Source organism: Callospermophilus lateralis, unplaced genomic scaffold (assembly GCF_048772815.1).
Source record: "Callospermophilus lateralis isolate mCalLat2 unplaced genomic scaffold, mCalLat2.hap1 Scaffold_386, whole genome shotgun sequence".
In the NCBI taxonomy this organism is placed as follows: domain Eukaryota; kingdom Metazoa; phylum Chordata; class Mammalia; order Rodentia; family Sciuridae; genus Callospermophilus; species Callospermophilus lateralis.
This window is the reverse complement of record NW_027514285.1, coordinates 829,979-856,474: the sequence shown is the minus strand read 5'-3', so window position 1 is coordinate 856,474 and position 26,496 is coordinate 829,979.

The window sequence follows — 26,496 nt, the reverse complement described above, 5'->3', positions numbered from 1 at the left end:
AAAACATGCACTGAGGAGTAAAATAAATGCAGGATTGCAACAGCCTTCTTAAAAGTAAGAAGCAGCTTTATCACATTTGAAGCCCAGTGAAGAATCTGCCTGATACTTGACCTACAATTAATTGAAATGTGAAAAATTCAGGCCTAGAAAAACAAAGCCAACATACATAATAAATCTAATCAGTCTGTCTCACCTGTTTTCAAGTCAGTCCTTTAAATAAACCTAAATTGCCAGCACAAAACATCAGTTGCTCTAAACGAGTGGACGGATGTCCCCTGCCATGGGCTGTGTAAAATACATCGAGGATCCCGCCCTGATTGGTATCTAGAATGACTTCTGCCTGAACTACTACTGGAGAATAGTTGCTGATATACTGCGGTTCTTATACCAGTAAACTGGAATGAAGGTAATTTCAGGCTGCAAAGGAATAAATTGATTTTACTAACTGGTTTTTGGAAAACACTGCCATGAAAAATTATCAATATGTTCATAAAGGCATCTACATGTATCTCCACAGGGGTTTTACTTAATGGGGGAGGGGGTGAGGTCTGGATATAACTTAACTGTCCATTAGTAGGTAGAACAATATAATGGGAATCACAGTGCCCATACCGGTTTGAACTCAATCTAGGTAACATGGATTCATCTCTGTGTAATAGGCCTGCTTCTGAAAAACACAAAGTCGGGCTCCAAAAGCAGAACGATATTTTCAGAATACCATGTTATGTTTGTAAATAGATAGACAGATAGATATACAGAAATCAAAAATCTGAAAACGGTCTGCAAGTGCACATTTCAATAACTTACAATGTCAGTAGTGGGGGATCAATAGCAGATCAAGAAGACTGTATCTGCATGTGAAATGTTTCAATTTTCAAAGAGTTTTTTAAAGGGCAATGGACAAAAAATTCAAAGGGTTACAGTAAGTGTTGAGGAGTGACTTGGTAAAAGGAGCACAGAGGTGAGAAAGAATTAAGTAGAGTTCAATAGAACCAGGTATACTATCTGTACACATGACTTCATGAAAGGGCACACTTAAAGAAATCATAAGGCCTAAGGAGAGATCAGGATTAGGGGGGCTTGTAGGAAGAGCTGAAAAAAAACAAAAGCATGCAATGGGCAGAAAATGTGGAATAAAAGGCCTCACAGTGGTAAACTGATCCATCTCTCCCTGGTAGTTCAACTGTATGAATAACAGAGAGGCCGGCTAAGTGGGAAAGTACTTGGAAACTCTATTCATACAGACAACAGAAAGTGCCACCAGAGTGAAAAAAGTAAACCTAGTAAGGCAGCTTAGCCCCATCCCCTTGGTGTTTTATGCCAGCTATCTTTCTTACTGTGCCTCTGTTCATCTACACTGGTACGTGTTAGGTCCAAAGGCAGTGACAAACATTGTTACATGTATTGATGAATCCTGCCAATTCCACAAAGCACAGCCATTTTACTTAGTGTTCTCAATACCTTCTTTTCGACTCTCATCTCGTTTGAAGAAACACTTTCAGAGGAAAGAAGTTCTCCCTAAGCCACATGTGTCCTTAAGTAAACTATGAATTGAGTGCTATTTCAAGGTGTTTGGGCTGATTCCTCCACATGGCCCGTAAAACCTAGAAAAGTGTCATGCACCAGCAGGCAGTACATCTTCACTGAGTCCTGTTCTTTGCACACCAGGGTCATCTTATTGTCCATTTAATGGTCAGAAAAACAGTGTTACAGTGAGTATCCTTCTTAGTAGTAGGACTAAAGTGTTTTGGACTCGCATGTTCAGATACGGAAAAGGCTCAGGGAAGTCCACTTGAAAGCTGGTCATTCGATACAGGTGCTGGAGAGGAAAACAAGCGACTCTCATTTGGCAACTTTTAAACAGTGATACAGCTCTGGCCGTGTAAGTGTAAATAACAACAGGTCTAATCATGCATGGTGGCCTATGAGCTGGGAACTTGCATGCTTACAAAACCAGTGATTACTTGTGCATCTTCTCCTTCGAACCTCATATGTGACTCATCAACAAGTCAAGTGTAACTTGGGAGGAAAACAATATGTTGGGATGTCCTTTTTGTACATCAAGCCATGACTTCTTTGTCTTAACATCAACAATATAATTCATGTTCAGGAGTTACATCCATTTCAGAGTGTCATATCCATCCTTCTCTTGGCTATATATTTATAAGGTCCAGCCAGCTTCCTTAGATGTTTTTAAGCCCATGAAAAGTCCAAAAAAAAAAATCTGAAAGAAGAGTTTCAAGAATTTTCAACAAATACTAGTCTAGAAATGCTGACATGAAAACCAACTAAAGTTTTCAACTCCTTCTTTTTAGGAACCTTAGCTGTGCCGTGCTTTTCAAAAATGACTTGTCATAACTGATTTGTGCCCATGTTGGCAACTCTTCTGAAATTACTTTGAAAGTAGACTAATGTGAGAGTTTCTCTTTAGAGAAAATTCAAATTACTTGCGTAGGAAGTGGCAGCAGGTCTGGGGATGTTGTAGCAGCTCACTGGCAGTGACCTTGCCTAGCTTGGGGCTGGCCTGCCATGGATTTTCACCCCAAACACTTGCAAGAAAAAAAAAAAAGACAGAAGGGAGAGAGAAAGTTGGAAGGGAGGGAGGCAAAGTTGGAGGGATGGAGGGAGGTAGAAAAGAAGGAAGAAGAAAAGGAGAAAAACCAGGAAGGGAGGAAGAAAGCAAGGAAGGAGGAAATAGGGAGAGTACAAGGGCAGGGAAAGTACTGAGTCACTAAAACAAAAGGCCAAAAAAAAAACCAAAAAGTAAAGTAAAACAAAATAAAACAAACGGCAAGCAACAAAAAGACCAATATAGGCCATGAAAGCTGTTTGAACAGTTTAGACAGCTTTAGAATTTGAGTGACAACAAAATGAATGTTATGATGACTGGATGGAATCTTCCTACTAAGCCCCGCCTTGGCCTGGCCTAAACCAAATCAAGGGGTGGGTGGCATGGAGAGGAATTCTCTCTGGCTGGAGTGGGAGGGACCTAAACCTGTGGCACTTGAGGATGCACTGGGTAGGGAAGGGGACAAGACTCCCCTGATGGGCAGTTGAGCACAACAAGGCTCCTGGGAGCCCTTGATCATGGCTCCCACCGCCATACGCCCACCACCCGCCATACGCTCACACCCTGAAGGGGATCGCAGTGGTCTGCTCCGTTGCCTGGTGCAGGTTGGAGTTCCTGACCAAACACCTGAGTGTCCACAGCCTGCGTTGGCCTGCCTGGGCAGGCTGTGGTTGTGGTGGCAAGAGCCAAAGCCGTCTTGGTGTGATGGAGGAGCCAAGGGCTGCCTCTCAGCCATACTAGTGAGTGGTTCTGGAAGAAGCACCAAGGGTTGTGGCAGCATTGTCCGAAGACATGAAGCCAGGCCATCTTCCTTATGGCTTTCCTTGGGAGTTGGTGATGTGTACAGCTCTTAGATTTTTGGCTGTTCTCTCACTTTTCTGGAGATGTTCTCAGTCGGTTAGTAGCAGGCTTTACGTGGGAAGAGAAAAAAAGCTGGCTCTAAATCTTGCGGGACTTATTGAAAACAAGTGTGGACTTCTTGAAAAAGTGAGCCTTGTTGAAAAAAAACATGAAGGCTTAGCCTCATCTTTAAAGGATTGCAGGTTTGAGAAGGGTTCAAGGGAAGCACAACATCTGGAGGCAACCTACGAAAAGCTGCATTGGTCCGAATCCAGCCATGGCGTTGAAATGCTCTTTCTAGAAGAAGAGCTCAAAGCACAGAAGGCTAAACATGGTCAACAGGATGAAACGATGGCGCATCTATCAAGAAGGATACGGTCCCTCCAAGGTGAATCTGAAACCCTCAGATCACAAATAGCTGAAGCTAAAACAAACTGGAGACTCTTTCAAGTGAATGAGGAAGAACTGAAGCTGGCAATCAAAGAGGTGCCTTGTTTCCAGTTGACCCAAGGAGTCAGTTCATGAGAAGAGGTCCTTTTTTTTCCTCCACCTCTCCGAGGAAACTTGTATGGGAACCTGGAGATTATTTTCCACCTGGCCCGCCACCCACTCCATTTCCAATGCGAAGTGTCTTTGCAGGGAGAGGGTTTTCCTCTCAATCTTCCCCCAAGAGCTGGAATTCAGCCCTCTACACCTGCATTCTGAAAGTACAAGTGAGTTCCCTGAAGGGTTCCTTCCACCTGCCAATGAGCCTGTTACTCAACATCCAGAACCAATCAAGAAACCTCATACTGTTGCTCTCTCTTCAAATGTAATTTGACTTTTCTCTCATTTTTAGTTTTTAAGTAACTGCTTTTACTTCAGTAATTGACTATACTTTGGCTCCAATTGAATCTCAATGAAACTATAATTCTTAAGATAGTATTTTGTAAATAAAGATGGTTTACATAGGAAGTTTATGAGTAAATTATTCCTATTTTGTTTTATTCCAGAGTACAGCATTTAATCTGATGAAGCCACTATTACATAAACAAGAATGGGAGTTCTAGGTACTTGTAATCTAGCTGATGGAAACATATTTGAAACTCCCAACAAAGAAGTGTATTTAGTATGACTGTAGCAAATGTGAAGTGACTTTAGGCTTAATGAAAAATTGTCACTGATTTTCAGACTGGTTGGGCATATCAGCTAGTTTCTCCATATCAGAATAACTAGAGCATGGGAGGACTAAAGGAGAGAACACAACTAAACATGTCACGGAAACAGGAGATCTCAACTACAAAGAAAAATGAAGACCTCTTTTTTATATTCGTTGCTGAAAACATTACATAGCTCTTGAGATATCATATTTCCTACATTAGATTCAAGTGAGCTATGAACTCCCATTTTTACCCCATATACAGTTTGCACAATCACATTGTTTACACATCCACATTTTTACAAAATGCCATATTAGTAACTGTTGTATTCTGCTACCTTTTCTATCCTCTACTATCCCCCCTCTCCTGCCCTCCCATCTTCTCTCTCTATCCCATCTGCTGTAATTTAACGTTTGGGAATTGGAAACCACACTTTAAACTCACTCTGCTCCCCTATTTCCCTTCTGTCAAATTACTCATCATCTTCTTCTATTTCTCCTCCTCCTCCTCCTCTTCCTCCTCCTCCTTATACCTTTAATTCATTCATCATACGCTCATGCATTGGTTCATTCATTCCTTTCACCTATGGTGTTGGGGATCCAACTCAAGACCTTTGAAAGTGCACAGCCAGCACTCTAGTGCTCAGCCAAAACCCCAGCACCTGTCTTTTTGATTTTATGACTCTTTATATGAAATTCAGAATTGCATTCTGCTATGGTTCACTGATATGTGGATTGACTCAGTCCTTGTTTTCTGGGAGACTTTAGGAAAATATATATGAATTATTAGGAGATTGAAATGAAAAAACAAAGAGGAAATTCCCCAATTTCTTATTCTTAGATTCCATACTCTGACTCTGCCTACCTACTATAAAAACTTTTAAACTCTTAATCCCCATTTCTATATCATTGCCAACAAGTGAACATTCACTGCCCTACAACAAACCAGAAAACTCACATTGAACAATGTTTCCCCAGTAGAGACCAAGACACAATACTTATTAAAAAAATACCCTAGTTATGATTTAGTAGTTAAAGCTTTATTTGAGTGTTAAATGTGCTCTAATTACGTGTTTGTGTGTGTGTGTGTGTGTGTGTGTGCTCTTGTGTAAAACATGCACTGAGGAGTAAAATAAATGCAGGATTGCAACAGCCTTCTTAAAAGTAAGAAGCAGCTTTATCACATTTGAAGCCCAGTGAAGAATCTGCCTGATACTTGACCTACAATTAATTGAAATGTGAAAAATTCAGGCCTAGAAAAACAAAGCCAACATACATAATAAATCTAATCAGTCTGTCTCACCTGTTTTCAAATCAGTCCTTTAAATAAACCTAAATTGCCAGCATAAAACATCAGTTGCTCTAAACGAGTGGACGGATGTCCCCTGCCATGGGCTGTGTATAATACATGGAGGATCCCGCCGTGATTGGTATCTAGAATGACTTCTGCCTGAACTACTACTGGAGAATAGTTGCTGATATACTGCGGTTCTTATACCAGTAAACTGGAATGAAGGTAATTTCAGGCTGCAAAGGAATAAATTGATTTTACTAACTGGTTTTTGGAAAACACTGCCATGAAAAATTATCAATATGTTCATAAAGGCATCTACATGTATCTCCACAGGGGTTTTACTTAATGGGGGAGGGGGTGAGGTCTGGATATAACTTAACTGTCCATTAGTAGGTAGAACAATATAATGGGAATCACAGTGCCCATACCGGTTTGAACTCAATCTAGGTAACATGGATTCATCTCTGTGTAATAGGCCTGCTTCTGAAAAACACAAAGTCGGGCTCCAAAAGCAGAACGATATTTTCAGAATACCATGTTATGTTTGTAAATAGATAGACAGATAGATATACAGAAATCAAAAATCTGAAAACGGTCTGCAAGTGCACATTTCAATAACTTACAATGTCAGTAGTGGGGGATTAATAGCAGATCAAGAAGACTGTATCTGCATGCGAAATGGTTCAATTTTCAAAGAGTTTTTTAAAGGACAATGGACAAAAAATTCAAAGGGTTACAGTAAGTGTTGAGGAGTGACTTGGTAAAAGGAGCACAGAGGTGAGAAAGAATTAAGTAGAGTTCAATAGAACCAGGTATAATATCTGTACACATGACTTCATGAAAGGGGACACTTAAAGAAATCATAAGGCCTAAGGAGAGATCAGGATTACTGGGGCTTGTAGGAAGAGCTGAAAAAAAACAAAAGCATGCATTGGGCAGAAAATGTGGAATAAAAGGCCTCACAGGTGGTAAACTGATCCATCTCTCCCTGGTAGTTCAACTGTATGAATAACAGAGAGGCCGGCTAAGTGGGAAAGTACTTGGAAACTCTATTCATACAGACAACAGAAAGTGCCACCAGAGTGAAAAAAATAAACCTAGTAAGGCAGCTTAGCCCCATCCCCTTGGTGTTTTATGCCAGCTATCTTTCTTACTGTGCCTCTGTTCATCTACACTGGTACGTGTTAGGTCCAAAGGCAGTGACAAACATTGTTACATGTATTGATGAATCCTGCCAATTCCACAAAGCACAGCCATTTTACTTAGTGTTCTCAATACCTTCTTTTCGACTCTCATCTCGTTTGAAGAAACACTTTCAGAGGAAAGAAGTTCTCCCTAAGCCACATGTGTCCTTAAGTAAACTATTAATTGAGTGCTATTTCAAGGTGTTTGGGCTGATTCCTCCACATGGCCCGTAAAACCTAGAAAAGTGTCATGCACCAGCAGGCAGTACATCTTCACTGAGTCCTGTTCTTTGCACACCAGGGTCATCTTATTGTCCATTTAATGGTCAGAAAAACAGTGTTACAGTGAGTATCCTTCTTAGTAGTAGGACTAAAGTGTTTTGGACTCGCATGTTCAGATACGGAAAAGGCTCAGGGAAGTCCACTTGAAAGCTGGTCATTCGATACAGGTGCTGGAGAGGAAAACAAGCGACTCTCATTTGGCAACTTTTAAACAGTGATACAGCTCTGGCCGTGTAAGTGTAAATAACAACAGGTCTAATCATGCATGGTGGCCTATGAGCTGGGAACTTGCATGCTTACAAAACCAGTGATTACTTGTGCATCTTCACCTTCGAACCTCATATGTGACTCATCAACAAGTCAAGTGTAACTTGGGAGGAAAACAATATGTTGGGATGTCCTTTTTGTACATCAAGCCATGACCTCTTTGTCTTAACATCAACAATATAATTCATGTTCAGGAGTTACATCCATTTCAGAGTGTCATATCCATCCTTCTCTTGGCTATATATTTATAAGGTCCAGCCAGCTTCCTTAGATGTTTTTAAGCCCATGAAAAGTCCAAAAAGAAAAAAATCTGAAAGAAGAGTTTCAAGAATTTTCAACAAATACTAGTCTAGAAATGCTGACATGAAAACCAACTAAAGTTTTCAACTCCTTCTTATTAGGAACCTTAGCTGTGCCGTGCTTTTCAAAAATGACTTGTCATAACTGATTTGTGCCCATGTTGGCAACTCTTCTGAAATTACTTTGAAAGTAGACTAATGTGAGAGTTTCTCTTTAGAGAAAATTCAAATTACTTGCGTAGGAAGTGGCAGCGGGTCTGGGGATGTTGTAGCAGCTCACTGGCAGTGACCTTGCCTAGCTTGGGGCTGGCCTGCCATGGATTTTCACCCCAAACACTTGCAAGAAAAAAAAAAAAAGACGGAAGGGAGAGAGAAAGTTGGAAGGGAGGGAGGCAAAGTTGGAGGGATGGAGGGAGGTAGAAAAGAAGGAAGAAGAAAAGGAGAAAAACCAGGAAGGGAGGAAGAAAGCAAGGAAGGAGGAAATAGGGAGAGTACAAGGGCAGGGAAAGGACTGAGTCACTAAAACAAAAGGCCAAAAAAAAAAAAACAAAAAGTAAAGTAAAACAAAATAAAACAAACGGCAAGCAACACAAAGACCAATATAGGCCATGAAAGCTGTTTGAACAGTTTAGACAGCTTTAGAATTTGAGTGACAACAAAATGAATGTTATGATGACTGGATGGAATCTTCCTACTAAGCCCCGCCTTGGCCTGGCCTAAACCAAATCAAGGGGTGGGTGGCATGGAGAGGAATTCTCTCTGGCTGGAGTGGGAGGGACCTAAACCTGTGGCACTTGAGGATGCACTGGGTAGGGAAGGGGACAAGACTCCCCTGATGGGCAGTTGAGCACAACAAGGCTCCTGGGAGCTTTTGATCATGGCTCCCACCGCCATACGCCCACCACCCGCCATACGCTCACACCCTGAAGGGGATTGCAGTGGTCTGCTCCGTTGCCTGGTGCAGGTTGGAGTTCCTGACCAAACACCTGAGTGTCCACAGCCTGCGTTGGCCTGCCTGGGCAGGCTGTGGTTGTGGTGGCAAGAGCCAAAGCCGTCTTGGTGTGATGGAGGAGCCAAGGGCTGCCTCTCAGCCATACTAGTGAGTGGTTCTGGAAGAAGCACCAAGGGTTGTGGCAGCATTGTCCGAAGACATGAAGCCAGGCCATCTTCCTTATGGCTTTCCTTGGGAGTTGGTGATGTGTACAGCTCTTAGATTTTTGGCTGTTCTCTCACTTTTCTGGAGATGTTCTCAGTCGGTTAGTAGCAGGCTTTACGTGGGAAGAGAAAAAAAGCTGGCTCTAAATCTTGCGGGACTTATTGAAAAAAAGTGTGGACTTCTTGAAAAAGTGAGCCTTGTTGAAAAAAAACATGAAGGCTTAGCCTCATCTTTAAAGGATTGCAGGTTTGAGAAGGGTTCAAGGGAAGCACAACATCTGGAGGCAACCTACGAAAAGCTGCATTGGTCCGAATCCAGCCATGGCGTTGAAATGCTCTTTCTAGAAGAAGAGCTCAAAGCACAGAAGGCTAAACATGGTCAACAGGATGAAACGATGGCGCATCTATCAAGAAGGATACGGTCCCTCCAAGGTGAATCTGAAACCCTCAGATCACAAATAGCTGAAGCTAAAACAAACTGGAGACTCTTTCAAGTGAATGAGGAAGAACTGAAGCTGGCAATCAAAGAGGTGCCTTGTTTCCAGTTGACCCAAGGAGTCAGTTCATGAGAAGAGGTCCTTTTTTTTCCTCCACCTCTCCGAGGAAACTTGTATGGGAACCTGGAGATTATTTTCCACCTGGCCCGCCACCCACTCCATTTCCAATGCGAAGTGTCTTTGCAGGGAGAGGGTTTTCCTCTCAATCTTCCCCCAAGAGCTGGAATTCAGCCCTCTACACCTGCATTCTGAAAGTACAAGTGAGTTCCCTGAACGGTTCCTTCCACCTGCCAATGAGCCTGTTACTCAACATCCAGAACCAATCAAGAAACCTCATACTGTTGCTCTCTCTTCAAATGTAATTTGACTTTTCTCTCATTTTTAGTTTTTAAGTAACTGCTTTTACTTCAGTAATTGACTATACTTTGGCTCCAATTGAATCTCAATGAAACTATAATTCTTAAGATAGTATTTTGTAAATAAAGATGGTTTACATAGGAAGTTTATGAGTAAATTATTCCTATTTTGTTTTATTCCAGAGTACAGCATTTAATCTGATGAAGCCACTATTACATAAACAAGAATGGGAGTTCTAGGTACTTGTAATCTAGCTGATGGAAACATATTTGAAACTCCCAACAAAGAAGTGTATTTAGTATGACTGTAGCAAATGTGAAGTGACTTTAGGCTTAATGAAAAATTGTCACTGATTTTCAGACTGGTTGGGCATATCAGCTAGTTTCTCCATATCAGAATAACTAGAGCATGGGAGGACTAAAGGAGAGAACACAACTAAACATGTCACGGAAACAGGAGATCTCAACTACAAAGAAAAATGAAGACCTCTTTTTTATATTCGTTGCTGAAAACATTACATAGCTCTTGAGATATCATATTTCCTACATTAGATTCAAGTGAGCTATGAACTCCCATTTTTACCCCATATACAGGTTGCACAATCACATTGTTTACACATCCACATTTTTACAAAATGCCATATTAGTAACTGTTGTATTCTGCTACCTTTTCTATCCTCTACTATCCCCCCTCTCCTGCCCTCCCATCTTCTCTCTCTATCCCATCTGCTGTAATTGAACGTTTGGGAATTGGAAACCACACTTTAAACTCACTCTGCTCCCCTATTTCCCTTCTGTCAAATTACTCATCATCTTCTTCTATTTCTCCTCCTACTCCTCCTCCTCTTCCTCCTCCTCCTTATACCTTTAATTCATTCATCATACGCTCATGCATTGGTTCATTCATTCCTTTCACCTATGGTGTTGGGGATCCAACTCAAGACCTTTGAAAGTGCACAGCCAGCACTCTAGTGCTCAGCCAAAACCCCAGCACCTGTCTTTTTGATTTTATGACTCTTTATATGAAATTCAGAATTGCATTCTGCTATGGTTCACTGATATGTGGATTGACTCAGTCCTTGTTTTCTGGGAGACTTTAGGAAAATATATATGAATTATTAGGAGATTGAAATGAAAAAACAAAGAGGAAATTCCCCAATTTCTTATTCTTAGATTCCATACTCTGACTCTGCCTACCTACTATAAAAACTTTTAAACTCTTAATCCCCATTTCTATATCATTGCCAACAAGTGAACATTCACTGCCCTACAACAAACCAGAAAACTCACATTGAACAATGTTTCCCCAGTAGAGACCAAGACACAATACTTATTAAAAAAATACCCTAGTTATGATTTAGTAGTTAAAGCTTTATTTGAGTGTTAAATGTGCTCTAATTACGTGTTTGTGTGTGTGTGTGTGTGTGTGTGTGTGTGTGTGTGCTCTTGTGTAAAACATGCACTGAGGAGTAAAATAAATGCAGGATTGCAACAGCCTTCTTAAAAGTAAGAAGCAGCTTTATCACATTTGAAGCCCAGTGAAGAATCTGCCTGATACTTGACCTACAATTAATTGAAATGTGAAAAATTCAGGCCTAGAAAAACAAAGCCAACATACATAATAAATCTAATCAGTCTGTCTCACCTGTTTTCAAATCAGTCCTTTAAATAAACCTAAATTGCCAGCATAAAACATCAGTTGCTCTAAACGAGTGGACGGATGTCCCCTGCCATGGGCTGTGTAAAATACATCGAGGATCCCGCCCTGATTGGTATCTAGAATGACTTCTGCCTGAACTACTACTGGAGAATAGTTGCTGATATACTGCGGTTCTTATACCAGTAAACTGGAATGAAGGTAATTTCAGGCTGCAAAGGAATAAATTGATTTTACTAACTGGTTTTTGGAAAACACGGCCATGAAAAATTATCAATATGTTCATAAAGGCATCTACATGTCTCTCCACAGGGGTTTTACTTAATGGGGGAGGGGGTGAGGTCTGGATATAACTTAACTGTCCATTAGTAGGTAGAACAATATAATGGGAATCACAGTGCCCATACCGGTTTGAACTCAATCTAGGTAAAATGGATTCATCTCTGTGTAATAGGCCTGCTTCTGAAAAACACAAAGTCGGGCTCCAAAAGCAGAACGATATTTTCAGAATACCATGTTATGTTTGTAAATAGATAGACAGATAGATATACAGAAATCAAAAATCTGAAAACGGTCTGCAAGTGCACATTTCAATAACTTACAATGTCAGTAGTGGGGGATTAATAGCAGATCAAGAAGACTGTATCTGCATGCGAAATGGTTCAATTTTCAAAGAGTTTTTTAAAGGACAATGGACAAAAAATTCAAAGGGTTACAGTAAGTGTTGAGGAGTGACTTGGTAAAAGGAGCACAGAGGTGAGAAAGAATTAAGTAGAGTTCAATAGAACCAGGTATATTATCTGTACACATGACTTCATGAAAGGGGACACTTAAAGAAATCATAAGGCCTAAGGAGAGATCAGGATTAGGGGGGCTTGTAGGAAGAGCTGAAAAAAAACAAAAGCATGCAATAAGCAGAAAATGTGGAATAAAAGGCCTCACAGGTGGTAAACTGATCCATCTCTCCCTGGTAGTTCAACTGTATGAATAACAGAGAGGCCGGCTAAGTGGGAAAGTACTTGGAAACTCTATTCATACAGACAACAGAAAGTGCCACCAGAGTGAAAAAAATAAACCTAGTAAGGCAGCTTAGCCCCATCCCCTTGGTGTTTTATGCCAGCTATCTTTCTTACTGTGCCTCTGTTCATCTACACTGATACGTGTTAGGTCCAAAGGCAGTGACAAACATTGTTACATGTATTGATGAATCCTGCCAATTCCACAAAGCACAGCCATTTTACTTAGTGTTCTCAATACCTTCTTTTCGACTCTCATCTCGTTTGAAGAAACACTTTCAGAGGAAAGAAGTTCTCCCTAAGCCACATGTGTCCTTAAGTAAACTATGAATTGAGTGCTATTTCAAGGTGTTTGGGCTGATTCCTCCACATGGCCCGTAAAACCTAGAAAAGTGTCATGCACCAGCAGGCAGTACATCTTCACTGAGTCCTGTTCTTTGCACACCAGGGTCATCTTATTGTCCATTTAATGGTCAGAAAAACAGTGTTACAGTGAGTATCCTTCTTAGTAGTAGGACTAAAGTGTTTTGGACTCGCATGTTCAGATACGGAAAAGGCTCAGGGAAGTCCACTTGAAAGCTGGTCATTCGATACAGGTGCTGGAGAGGAAAACAAGCGACTCTCATTTGGCAACTTTTAAACAGTGATACAGCTCTGGCCGTGTAAGTGTAAATAACAACAGGTCTAATCATGCATGGTGGCCTATGAGCTGGGAACTTGCATGCTTACAAAACCAGTGATTACTTGTGCATCTTCTCCTTCGAACCTCATATGTGACTCATCAACAAGTCAAGTGTAACTTGGGAGGAAAACAATATGTTGGGATGTCCTTTTTGTACATCAAGCCATGACCTCTTTGTCTTAACATCAACAATATAATTCATGTTCAGGAGTTACATCCATTTCAGAGTGTCATATCCATCCTTCTCTTGGCTATATATTTATAAGGTCCAGCCAGCTTCCTTAGATGTTTTTAAGCCCATGAAAAGTCCAAAAAAAAAAAATCTGAAAGAAGAGTTTCAAGAATTTTCAACAAATACTAGTCTAGAAATGCTGACATGAAAACCAACTAAAGTTTTCAACTCCTTCTTTTTAGGAACCTTAGCTGTGCCGTGCTTTTCAAAAATGACTTGTCATAACTGATTTGTGCCCATGTTGGCAACTCTTCTGAAATTACTTTGAAAGTAGACTAATGTGAGAGTTTCTCTTTAGAGAAAATTCAAATTACTTGCGTAGGAAGTGGCAGCAGGTCTGGGGATGTTGTAGCAGCTCACTGGCAGTGACCTTGCCTAGCTTGGGGCTGGCCTGCCATGGATTTTCACCCCAAACACTTGCAAGAAAAAAAAAAAGACGGAAGGGAGAGAGAGAGTTGGAAGGGAGGGAGGCAAAGTTGGAGGGATGGAGGGAGGTAGAAAAGAAGGAAGAAGAAAAGGAGAAAAACCAGGAAGGGAGGAAGAAAGCAAGGAAGGAGGAAATAGGGAGAGTACAAGGGCAGGGAAAGGACTGAGTCACTAAAACAAAAGGCCAAAAAAAAAACCAAAAAATAAAATAAAATAAAATAAAACAAAAGGCAAGCGACACAAAGACCAATATAGGCCATGAAAGCTGTTTGAACAGTTTAGACAGCTTTAGAATTTGAGTGACAACAAAATGAATGTTATGATGACTGGATGGAATCTTCCTACTAAGCCCGCCTTGGCCTGGCCTAAACCAAATCAAGGGGTGGGTGGCATGGAGAGGAATTCTCTCTGGTGGAGTGGGAGGGACCTAAACCTGTGGCACTTGAGGATGCACTGGGTAGGGAAGGGGACAAGACTCCCCTGATGGGCAGTTGAGCACAACAAGGCTCCTGGGAGCCCTTGATCATGGCTCCCACTGCCATACGCCCACCACCCGCCATACGCTCACACCCTGAAGGGGATCGCAGTGGTCTGCTCCGTTGCCTGGTGCAGGTTGGAGTTCCTGACCAAACACCTGAGTGTCCACAGCCTGCGTTGGCCTGCCTGGGCAGGCTGTGGTTGTGGTGGCAAGAGCCAAAGCCGTCTTGGTGTGATGGAGGAGCCAAGGGCTGCCTCTCAGCCATACTAGTGAGTGGTTCTGGAAGAAGCACCAAGGGTTGTGGCAGCATTGTCCGAAGACATGAAGCCAGGCCATCTTCCTTATGGCTTTCCTTGGGAGTTGGTGATGTGTACAGCTCTTAGATTTTTGGCTGTTCTCTCACTTTTCTGGAGATGTTCTCAGTCGGTTAGTAGCAGGCTTTACGTGGGAAGAGAAAAAAAGCTGGCTCTAAATCTTGCGGGACTTATTGAAAACAAGTGTGGACTTCTTGAAAAAGTGAGCCTTGTTGAAAAAAAACATGAAGGCTTAGCCTCATCTTTAAAGGATTGCAGGTTTGAGAAGGGTTCAAGGGAAGCACAACATCTGGAGGCAACCTACGAAAAGCTGCATTGGTCCGAATCCAGCCATGGCGTTGAAATGCTCTTTCTAGAAGAAGAGCTCAAAGCACAGAAGGCTAAACATGGTCAACAGGATGAAACGATGGCGCATCTATCAAGAAGGATACGGTCCCTCCAAGGTGAATCTGAAACCCTCAGATCACAAATAGCTGAAGCTAAAACAAACTGGAGACTCTTTCAAGTGAATGAGGAAGAACTGAAGCTGGCAATCAAAGAGGTGCCTTGTTTCCAGTTGACCCAAGGAGTCAGTTCATGAGAAGAGGTCCTTTTTTTTCCTCCACCTCTCCGAGGAAACTTGTATGGGAACCTGGAGATTATTTTCCACCTGGCCCGCCACCCACTCCATTTCCAATGCGAAGTGTCTTTGCAGGGAGAGGGTTTTCCTCTCAATCTTCCCCCAAGAGCTGGAATTCAGCCCTCTACACCTGCATTCTGAAAGTACAAGTGAGTTCCCTGAAGGGTTCCTTCCACCTGCCAATGAGCCTGTTACTCAACATCCAGAACCAATCAAGAAACCTCATACTGTTGCTCTCTCTTCAAATGTAATTTGACTTTTCTCTCATTTTTAGTTTTTAAGTAACTGCTTTTACTTCAGTAATTGACTATACTTTGGCTCCAATTGAATCTCAATGAAACTATAATTCTTAAGATAGTATTTTGTAAATAAAGATGGTTTACTTAGGAAGTTTATGAGTAAATTATTCCTATTTTGTTTTATTCCAGAGTACAGCATTTAATCTGATGAAGCCACTATTACATAAACAAGAATGGGAGTTCTAGGTACTTGTAATCTAGCTGATGGAAACATATTTGAAACTCCCAACAAAGAAGTGTATTTAGTATGACTGTAGCAAATGTGAAGTGACTTTAGGCTTAATGAAAAATTGTCACTGATTTTCAGACTGGTTGGGCATATCAGCTAGTTTCTCCATATCAGAATAACTAGAACATGGGAGGACTAAAGGAGAGAACACAACTAAACATGTCACGGAAACAGGAGATCTCAACTACAAAGAAAAATGAAGACCTCTTTTTTATATTCGTTGCTGAAAACATTACATAGCTCTTGAGATATCATATTTCCTACATTAGATTCAAGTGAGCTATGAACTCCCATTTTTACCCCATATACAGGTTGCACAATCACATTGTTTACACATCCACATTTTTACAAAATGCCATATTAGTAACTGTTGTATTCTGCTACCTTTTCTATCCTCTACTATCCCCCCTCTCCTGCCCTCCCATCTTCTCTCTCTATCCCATCTGCTGTAATTGAACGTTTGGGAATTGGAAACCACACTTTAAACTCACTCTGCTCCCCTATTTCCCTTCTGTCAAATTACTCATCATCTTCTTCTATTTCTCCTCCTCCTCCTCCTCTTCCTCCTCCTCCTTATACCTTTAATTCATTCATCATACGCTCATGCATTGGTTCATTCATTCCTTTCACCTATGGTGTTGGGGATCCAACTCAAGACCTTTGAAAGTGCACAGCCAGCACTCTAGTGCTCAGCCAAAACCCCAGCACCTGTCTTTTTGATTTTATGACTCTTTATATGAAATTCAGAATTGCATTCTGCTATGGTTCACTGATATGTGGATTGACTCAGTCCTTGTTTTCTGGGAGACTTTAGGAAAATATATATGAATTATTAGGAGATTGAAATGAAAAAACAAAGAGGAAATTCCCCAATTTCTTATTCTTAGATTCCATACTCTGACTCTGCCTACCTACTATAAAAACTTTTAAACTCTTAATCCCCATTTCTATATCATTGCCAACAAGTGAACATTCACTGCCCTACAACAAACCAGAAAACTCACATTGAACAATGTTTCCCCAGTAGAGACCAAGACACAATACTTATTAAAAAAATACCCTAGTTATGATTTAGTAGTTAAAGCTTTATTTGAGTGTTAAATGTGCTCTAATTACGTGTCTGTGTGTGTGTGTGTGTGTGTGTGTGTGTGCTCTTGTGTAAAACATGCACTGAGGAGTAAAATAAATGCAGGATTGCAACAGCCTTCTTAAAAGTAAGAAGCAGCTTTATCACATTTGAAGCCCAGTGAAGAATCTGCCTGATACTTGACCTACAATTAATTGAAATGTGAAAAATTCAGGCCTAGAAAAACAAAGCCAACATACATAATAAATCTAATCAGTCTGTCTCACCTGTTTTCAAATCAGTCCTTTAAATAAACCTAAATTGCCAGCATAAAACATCAGTTGCTCTAAACGAGTGGACGGATGTCCCCTGCCATGGGCTGTGTAAAATACATCGAGGATCCCGCCCTGATTGGTATCTAGAATGACTTCTGCCTGAACTACTACTGGAGAATAGTTGCTGATATACTGCGGTTCTTATACCAGTAAACTGGAATGAAGGTAATTTCAGGCTGCAAAGGAATAAATTGATTTTACTAACTGGTTTTTGGAAAACACTGCCATGAAAAATTATCAATATGTTCATAAAGGCATCTACATGTCTCTCCACAGGGGTTTTACTTAATGGGGGAGGGGGTGAGGTCTGGATATAACTTAACTGTCCATTAGTAGGTAGAACAATATAATGGGAATCACAGTGCCCATACCGGTTTGAACTCAATCTAGGTAACATGGATTCATCTCTGTGTAATAGGCCTGCTTCTGAAAAACACAAAGTCGGGCTCCAAAAGCAGAACGATATTTTCAGAATACCATGTTATGTTTGTAAATAGATAGACAGATAGATATACAGAAATCAAAAATCTGAAAACGGTCTGCAAGTGCACATTTCAATAACTTACAATGTCAGTAGTGGGGGATCAATAGCAGATCAAGAAGACTGTATCTGCATGTGAAATGTTTCAATTTTCAAAGAGTTTTTTAAAGGGCAATGGACAAAAAATTCAAAGGGTTACAGTAAGTGTTGAGGAGTGACTTGGTAAAAGGAGCACAGAGGTGAGAAAGAATTAAGTAGAGTTCAATAGAACCAGGTATACTATCTGTACACATGACTTCATGAAAGGGCACACTTAAAGAAATCATAAGGCCTAAGGAGAGATCAGGATTAGGGGGGCTTGTAGGAAGAGCTGAAAAAAAAACAAAAGCATGCAATGGGCAGAAAATGTGGAATAAAAGGCCTCACAGTGGTAAACTGATCCATCTCTCCCTGGTAGTTCAACTGTATGAATAACAGAGAGGCCGGCTAAGTGGGAAAGTACTTGGAAACTCTATTCATACAGACAACAGAAAGTGCCACCAGAGTGAAAAAAGTAAACCTAGTAAGGCAGCTTAGCCCCATCCCCTTGGTGTTTTATGCCAGCTATCTTTCTTACTGTGCCTCTGTTCATCTACACTGGTACGTGTTAGGTCCAAAGGCAGTGACAAACATTGTTACATGTATTGATGAATCCTGCCAATTCCACAAAGCACAGCCATTTTACTTAGTGTTCTCAATACCTTCTTTTCGACTCTCATCTCGTTTGAAGAAACACTTTCAGAGGAAAGAAGTTCTCCCTAAGCCACATGTGTCCTTAAGTAAACTATGAATTGAGTGCTATTTCAAGGTGTTTGGGCTGATTCCTCCACATGGCCCGTAAAACCTAGAAAAGTGTCATGCACCAGCAGGCAGTACATCTTCACTGAGTCCTGTTCTTTGCACACCAGGGTCATCTTATTGTCCATTTAATGGTCAGAAAAACAGTGTTACAGTGAGTATCCTTCTTAGTAGTAGGACTAAAGTGTTTTGGACTCGCATGTTCAGATACGGAAAAGGCTCAGGGAAGTCCACTTGAAAGCTGGTCATTCGATACAGGTGCTGGAGAGGAAAACAAGCGACTCTCATTTGGCAACTTTTAAACAGTGATACAGCTCTGGCCGTGTAAGTGTAAATAACAACAGGTCTAATCATGCATGGTGGCCTATGAGCTGGGAACTTGCATGCTTACAAAACCAGTGATTACTTGTGCATCTTCACCTTCGAACCTCATATGTGACTCATCAACAAGTCAAGTGTAACTTGGGAGGAAAACAATATGTTGGGATGTCCTTTTTGTACATCAAGCCATGACCTCTTTGTCTTAACATCAACAATATAATTCATGTTCAGGAGTTACATCCATTTCAGAGTGTCATATCCATCCTTCTCTTGGCTATATATTTATAAGGTCCAGCCAGCTTCCTTAGATGTTTTTAAGCCCATGAAAAGTCCAAAAAAAAAAAAATCTGAAAGAAGAGTTTCAAGAATTTTCAACAAATACTAGTCTAGAAATGCTGACATGAAAACCAACTAAAGTTTTCAACTCCTTCTTTTTAGGAACCTTAGCTGTGCCGTGCTTTTCAAAAATGACTTGTCATAACTGATTTGTGCCCATGTTGGCAACTCTTCTGAAATTACTTTGAAAGTAGACTAATGTGAGAGTTTCTCTTTAGAGAAAATTCAAATTACTTGCGTAGGAAGTGGCAGCAGGTCTGGGGATGTTGTAGCAGCTCACTGGCAGTGACCTTGCCTAGCTTGGGGCTGGCCTGCCATGGATTTTCACCCCAAACACTTGCAAGAAAAAAAAAAAAGACGGAAGGGAGAGAGAAAGTTGGAAGGGAGGGAGGCAAAGTTGGAGGGATGGAGGGAGGTAGAAAAGAAGGAAGAAGAAAAGGAGAAAAACCAGGAAGGGAGGAAGAAAGCAAGGAAGGAGGAAATAGGGAGAGTACAAGGGCAGGGAAAGGACTGAGTCACTAAAACAAAAGGCCAAAAAAAAAAAAACAAAAAGTAAAGTAAAACAAAATAAAACAAACGGCAAGCAACACAAAGACCAATATAGGCCATGAAAGCTGTTTGAACAGTTTAGACAGCTTTAGAATTTGAGTGACAACAAAATGAATGTTATGATGACTGGATGGAATCTTCCTACTAAGCCCCGCCTTGGCCTGGCCTAAACCAAATCAAGGGGTGGGTGGCATGGAGAGGAATTCTCTCTGGCTGGAGTGGGAGGGACCTAAACCTGTGGCACTTGAGGATGCACTGGGTAGGGAAGGGGACAAGACTCCCCTGATGGGCAGTTGAGCACAACAAGGCTCCTGGGAGCCCTTGATCATGGCTCCCACCGCCATACGCCCACCACCCGCCATACGCTCACACCCTGAAGGGGATCGCAGTGGTCTGCTCCGTTGCCTGGTGCAGGTTGGAGTTCCTGAACAAACACCTGAGTGTCCACAGCCTGCGTTGGCCTGCCTGGGCAGGCTGTGGTTGTGGTGGCAAGAGCCAAAGCCGTCTTGGTGTGATGGAGGAGCCAAGGGCTGCCTCTCAGCCATACTAGTGAGTGGTTCTGGAAGAAGCACCAAGGGTTGTGGCAGCATTGTCCGAAGACATGAAGCCAGGCCATCTTCCTTATGGCTTTCCTTGGGAGTTGGTGATGTGTACAGCTCTTAGATTTTTGGCTGTTCTCTCACTTTTCTGGAGATGTTCTCAGTCGGTTAGTAGCAGGCTTTACGTGGGAAGAGAAAAAAAGCTGGCTCTAAATCTTGCGGGACTTATTGAAAACAAGTGTGGACTTCTTGAAAAAGTGAGCCTTGTTGAAAAAAAACATGAAGGCTTAGCCTCATCTTTAAAGGATTGCAGGTTTGAGAAGGGTTCAAGGGAAGCACAACATCTGGAGGCAACCTACGAAAAGCTGCATTGGTCCGAATCCAGCCATGGCGTTGAAATGCTCTTTCTAGAAGAAGAGCTCAAAGCACAGAAGGCTAAACATGGTCAACAGGATGAAACGATGGCGCATCTATCAAGAAGGATACGGTCCCTCCAAGGTGAATCTGAAACCCTCAGATCACAAATAGCTGAAGCTAAAACAAACTGGAGACTCTTTCAAGTGAATGAGGAAGAACTGAAGCTGGCAATCAAAGAGGTGCCTTGTTTCCAGTTGACCCAAGGAGTCAGTTCATGAGAAGAGGTCCTTTTTTTTCCTCCACCTCTCCGAGGAAACTTGTATGGGAACCTGGAGATTATTTTCCACCTGGCCCGCCACCCACTCCATTTCCAATGCGAAGTGTCTTTGCAGGGAGAGGGTTTTCCTCTCAATCTTCCCCCAAGAGCTGGAATTCAGCCCTCTACACCTGCATTCTGAAAGTACAAGTGAGTTCCCTGAAGGGTTCCTTCCACCTGCCAATGAGCCTGTTACTCAACATCCAGAACCAATCAAGAAACCTCATACTGTTGCTCTCTCTTCAAATGTAATTTGACTTTTCTCTCATTTTTAGTTTTTAAGTAACTGCTTTTACTTCAGTAATTGACTATACTTTGGCTCCAATTGAATCTCAATGAAACTATAATTCTTAAGATAGTATTTTGTAAATAAAGATGGTTTACATAGGAAGTTTATGAGTAAATTATTCCTATTTTGTTTTATTCCAGAGTACAGCATTTAATCTGATGAAGCCACTATTACATAAACAAGAATGGGAGTTCTAGGTACTTGTAATCTAGCTGATGGAAACATATTTGAAACTCCCAACAAAGAAGTGTATTTAGTATGACTGTAGCAAATGTGAAGTGACTTTAGGCTTAATGAAAAATTGTCACTGATTTTCAGACTGGTTGGGCATATCAGCTAGTTTCTCCATATCAGAATAACTAGAGCATGGGAGGACTAAAGGAGAGAACACAACTAAACATGTCACGGAAACAGGAGATCTCAACTACAAAGAAAAATGAAGACCTCTTTTTTATATTCGTTGCTGAAAACATTACATAGCTCTTGAGATATCATATTTCCTACATTAGATTCAAGTGAGCTATGAACTCCCATTTTTACCCCATATACAGTTTGCACAATCACATTGTTTACACATCCACATTTTTACAAAATGCCATATTAGTAACTGTTGTATTCTGCTACCTTTTCTATCCTCTACTATCCCCCCTCTCCTGCCCTCCCATCTTCTCTCTCTATCCCATCTGCTGTAATTTAACGTTTGGGAATTGGAAACCACACTTTAAACTCACTCTGCTCCCCTATTTCCCTTCTGTCAAATTACTCATCATCTTCTTCTATTTCTCCTCCTCCTCCTCCTCTTCCTCCTCCTCCTTATACCTTTAATTCATTCATCATACGCTCATGCATTGGTTCATTCATTCCTTTCACCTATGGTGTTGGGGATCCAACTCAAGACCTTTGAAAGTGCACAGCCAGCACTCTAGTGCTCAGCCAAAACCCCAGCACCTGTCTTTTTGATTTTATGACTCTTTATATGAAATTCAGAATTGCATTCTGCTATGGTTCACTGATATGTGGATTGACTCAGTCCTTGTTTTCTGGGAGACTTTAGGAAAATATATATGAATTATTAGGAGATTGAAATGAAAAAACAAAGAGGAAATTCCCCAATTTCTTATTCTTAGATTCCATACTCTGACTCTGCCTACCTACTATAAAAACTTTTAAACTCTTAATCCCCATTTCTATATCATTGCCAACAAGTGAACATTCACTGCCCTACAACAAACCAGAAAACTCACATTGAACAATGTTTCCCCAGTAGAGACCAAGACACAATACTTATTAAAAAAATACCCTAGTTATGATTTAGTAGTTAAAGCTTTATTTGAGTGTTAAATGTGCTCTAATTACGTGTTTGTGTGTGTGTGTGTGTGTGTGTGTGTGTGTGTGTGCTCTTGTGTAAAACATGCACTGAGGAGTAAAATAAATGCAGGATTGCAACAGCCTTCTTAAAAGTAAGAAGCAGCTTTATCACATTTGAAGCCCAGTGAAGAATCTGCCTGATACTTGACCTACAATTAATTGAAATGTGAAAAATTCAGGCCTAGAAAAACAAAGCCAACATACATAATAAATCTAATCAGTCTGTCTCACCTGTTTTCAAATCAGTCCTTTAAATAAACCTAAATTGCCAGCATAAAACATCAGTTGCTCTAAACGAGTGGACGGATGTCCCCTGCCATGGGCTGTGTAAAATACATCGAGGATCCCGCCCTGATTGGTATCTAGAATGACTTCTGCCTGAACTACTACTGGAGAATAGTTGCTGATATACTGCGGTTCTTATACCAGTAAACTGGAATGAAGGTAATTTCAGGCTGCAAAGGAATAAATTGATTTTACTAACTGGTTTTTGGAAAACACTGCCATGAAAGATTATCAATATGTTCATAAAGGCATCTACATGTCTCTCCACAGGGGTTTTACTTAATGGGGGAGGGGGTGAGGTCTGGATATAACTTAACTGTCCATTAGTAGGTAGAACAATATAATGGGAATCACAGTGCCCATACCGGTTTGAACTCAATCTAGGTAAAATGGATTCATCTCTGTGTAATAGGCCTGCTTCTGAAAAACACAAAGTCGGGCTCCAAAAGCAGAACGATATTTTCAGAATACCATGTTATGTTTGTAAATAGATAGACAGATAGATATACAGAAATCAAAAATCTGAAAACGGTCTGCAAGTGCACATTTCAATAACTTACAATGTCAGTAGTGGGGGATTAATAGCAGATCAAGAAGACTGTATCTGCATGCGAAATGGTTCAATTTTCAAAGAGTTTTTTAAAGGACAATGGACAAAAAATTCAAAGGGTTACAGTAAGTGTTGAGGAGTGACTTGGTAAAAGGAGCACAGAGGTGAGAAAGAATTAAGTAGAGTTCAATAGAACCAGGTATAATATCTGTACACATGACTTCATGAAAGGGGACACTTAAAGAAATCATACGGCCTAAGGAGAGATCAGGATTAGGGGGGCTTGTAGGAAGAGCTGAAAAAAAACAAAAGCATGCAATGGGCAGAAAATGTGGAATAAAAGGCCTCACAGGTGGTAAAATGATCCATCTCTCCCTGGTAGTTCAACTGTATGAATAACAGAGAGGCCGGCTAAGTGGGAAAGTACTTGGAAACTCTATTCATACAGACAACAGAAAGTGCCACCAGAGTGAAAAAAATAAACCTAGTAAGGCAGCTTAGCCCCATCCCCTTGGTGTTTTATGCCAGCTATCTTTCTTACTGTGCCTCTGTTCATCTACACTGGTACGTGTTAGGTCCAAAGGCAGTGACAAACATTGTTACATGTATTGATGAATCCTGCCAATTCCACAAAGCACAGCCATTTTACTTATTGTTCTCAATACCTTCTTTTCGACTCTCATCTCGTTTGAAGAAACACTTTCAGAGGAAAGAAGTTCTCCCTAAGCCACATGTGTCCTTAAGTAAACTATGAATTGAGTGCTATTTCAAGGTGTTTGGGCTGATTCCTCCACATGGCCCGTAAAACCTAGAAAAGTGTCATGCACCAGCAGGCAGTACATCTTCACTGAGTCCTGTTCTTTGCACACCAGGGTCATCTTATTGTCCATTTAATGGTCAGAAAAACAGTGTTACAGTGAGTATCCTTCTTAGTAGTAGGACTAAAGTGTTTTGGACTCGCATGTTCAGATACGGAAAAGGCTCAGGGAAGTCCACTTGAAAGCTGGTCATTCGATACAGGTGCTGGAGAGGAAAACAAGCGACTCTCATTTGGCAACTTTTAAACAGTGATACAGCTCTGGCCGTGTAAGTGTAAATAACAACAGGTCTAATCATGCATGGTGGCCTATGAGCTGGGAACTTGCATGCTTACAAAACCAGTGATTACTTGTGCATCTTCTCCTTCGAACCTCATATGTGACTCATCAACAAGTCAAGTGTAACTTGGGAGGAAAACAATATGTTGGGATGTCCTTTTTGTACATCAAGCCATGACCTCTTTGTCTTAACATCAACAATATAATTCATGTTCAGGAGTTACATCCATTTCAGAGTGTCATATCCATCCTTCTCTTGGCTATATATTTATAAGGTCCAGCCAGCTTCCTTAGATGTTTTTAAGCCCATGAAAAGTCCAAAAAAAAAAAATCTGAAAGAAGAGTTTCAAGAATTTTCAACAAATACTAGTCTAGAAATGCTGACATGAAAACCAACTAAAGTTTTCAACTCCTTCTTTTTAGGAACCTTAGCTGTGCCGTGCTTTTCAAAAATGACTTGTCATAACTGATTTGTGCCCATGTTGGCAACTCTTCTGAAATTACTTTGAAAGTAGACTAATGTGAGAGTTTCTCTTTAGAGAAAATTCAAATTACTTGCGTAGGAAGTGGCAGCAGGTCTGGGGATGTTGTAGCAGCTCACTGGCAGTGACCTTGCCTAGCTTGGGGCTGGCCTGCCATGGATTTTCACCCCAAACACTTGCAAGAAAAAAAAAAAGACGGAAGGGAGAGAGAGAGTTGGAAGGGAGGGAGGCAAAGTTGGAGGGATGGAGGGAGGTAGAAAAGAAGGAAGAAGAAAAGGAGAAAAACCAGGAAGGGAGGAAGAAAGCAAGGAAGGAGGAAATAGGGAGAGTACAAGGGCAGGGAAAGGACTGAGTCACTAAAACAAAAGGCCAAAAAAAAAACCAAAAAATAAAATAAAATAAAATAAAACAAAAGGCGAGCGACACAAAGACCAATATAGGCCATGAAAGCTGTTTGAACAGTTTAGACAGCTTTAGAATTTGAGTGACAACAAAATGAATGTTATGATGACTGGATGGAATCTTCCTACTAAGCCCGCCTTGGCCTGGCCTAAACCAAATCAAGGGGTGGGTGGCATGGAGAGGAATTCTCTCTGGTGGAGTGGGAGGGACCTAAACCTGTGGCACTTGAGGATGCACTGGGTAGGGAAGGGGACAAGACTCCCCTGATGGGCAGTTGAGCACAACAAGGCTCCTGGGAGCCCTTGATCATGGCTCCCACTGCCATACGCCCACCACCCGCCATACGCTCACACCCTGAAGGGGATCGCAGTGGTCTGCTCCGTTGCCTGGTGCAGGTTGGAGTTCCTGACCAAACACCTGAGTGTCCACAGCCTGCGTTGGCCTGCCTGGGCAGGCTGTGGTTGTGGTGGCAAGAGCCAAAGCCGTCTTGGTGTGATGGAGGAGCCAAGGGCTGCCTCTCAGCCATACTAGTGAGTGGTTCTGGAAGAAGCACCAAGGGTTGTGGCAGCATTGTCCGAAGACATGAAGCCAGGCCATCTTCCTTATGGCTTTCCTTGGGAGTTGGTGATGTGTACAGCTCTTAGATTTTTGGCTGTTCTCTCACTTTTCTGGAGATGTTCTCAGTCGGTTAGTAGCAGGCTTTACGTGGGAAGAGAAAAAAAGCTGGCTCTAAATCTTGCGGGACTTATTGAAAAAAGTGTGGACTTCTTGAAAAAGTGAGCCTTGTTGAAAAAAAACATGAAGGCTTAGCCTCATCTTTAAAGGATTGCAGGTTTGAGAAGGGTTCAAGGGAAGCACAACATCTGGAGGCAACCTACGAAAAGCTGCATTGGTCCGAATCCAGCCATGGCGTTGAAATGCTCTTTCTAGAAGAAGAGCTCAAAGCACAGAAGGCTAAACATGGTCAACAGGATGAAACGATGGCGCATCTATCAAGAAGGATACGGTCCCTCCAAGGTGAATCTGAAACCCTCAGATCACAAATAGCTGAAG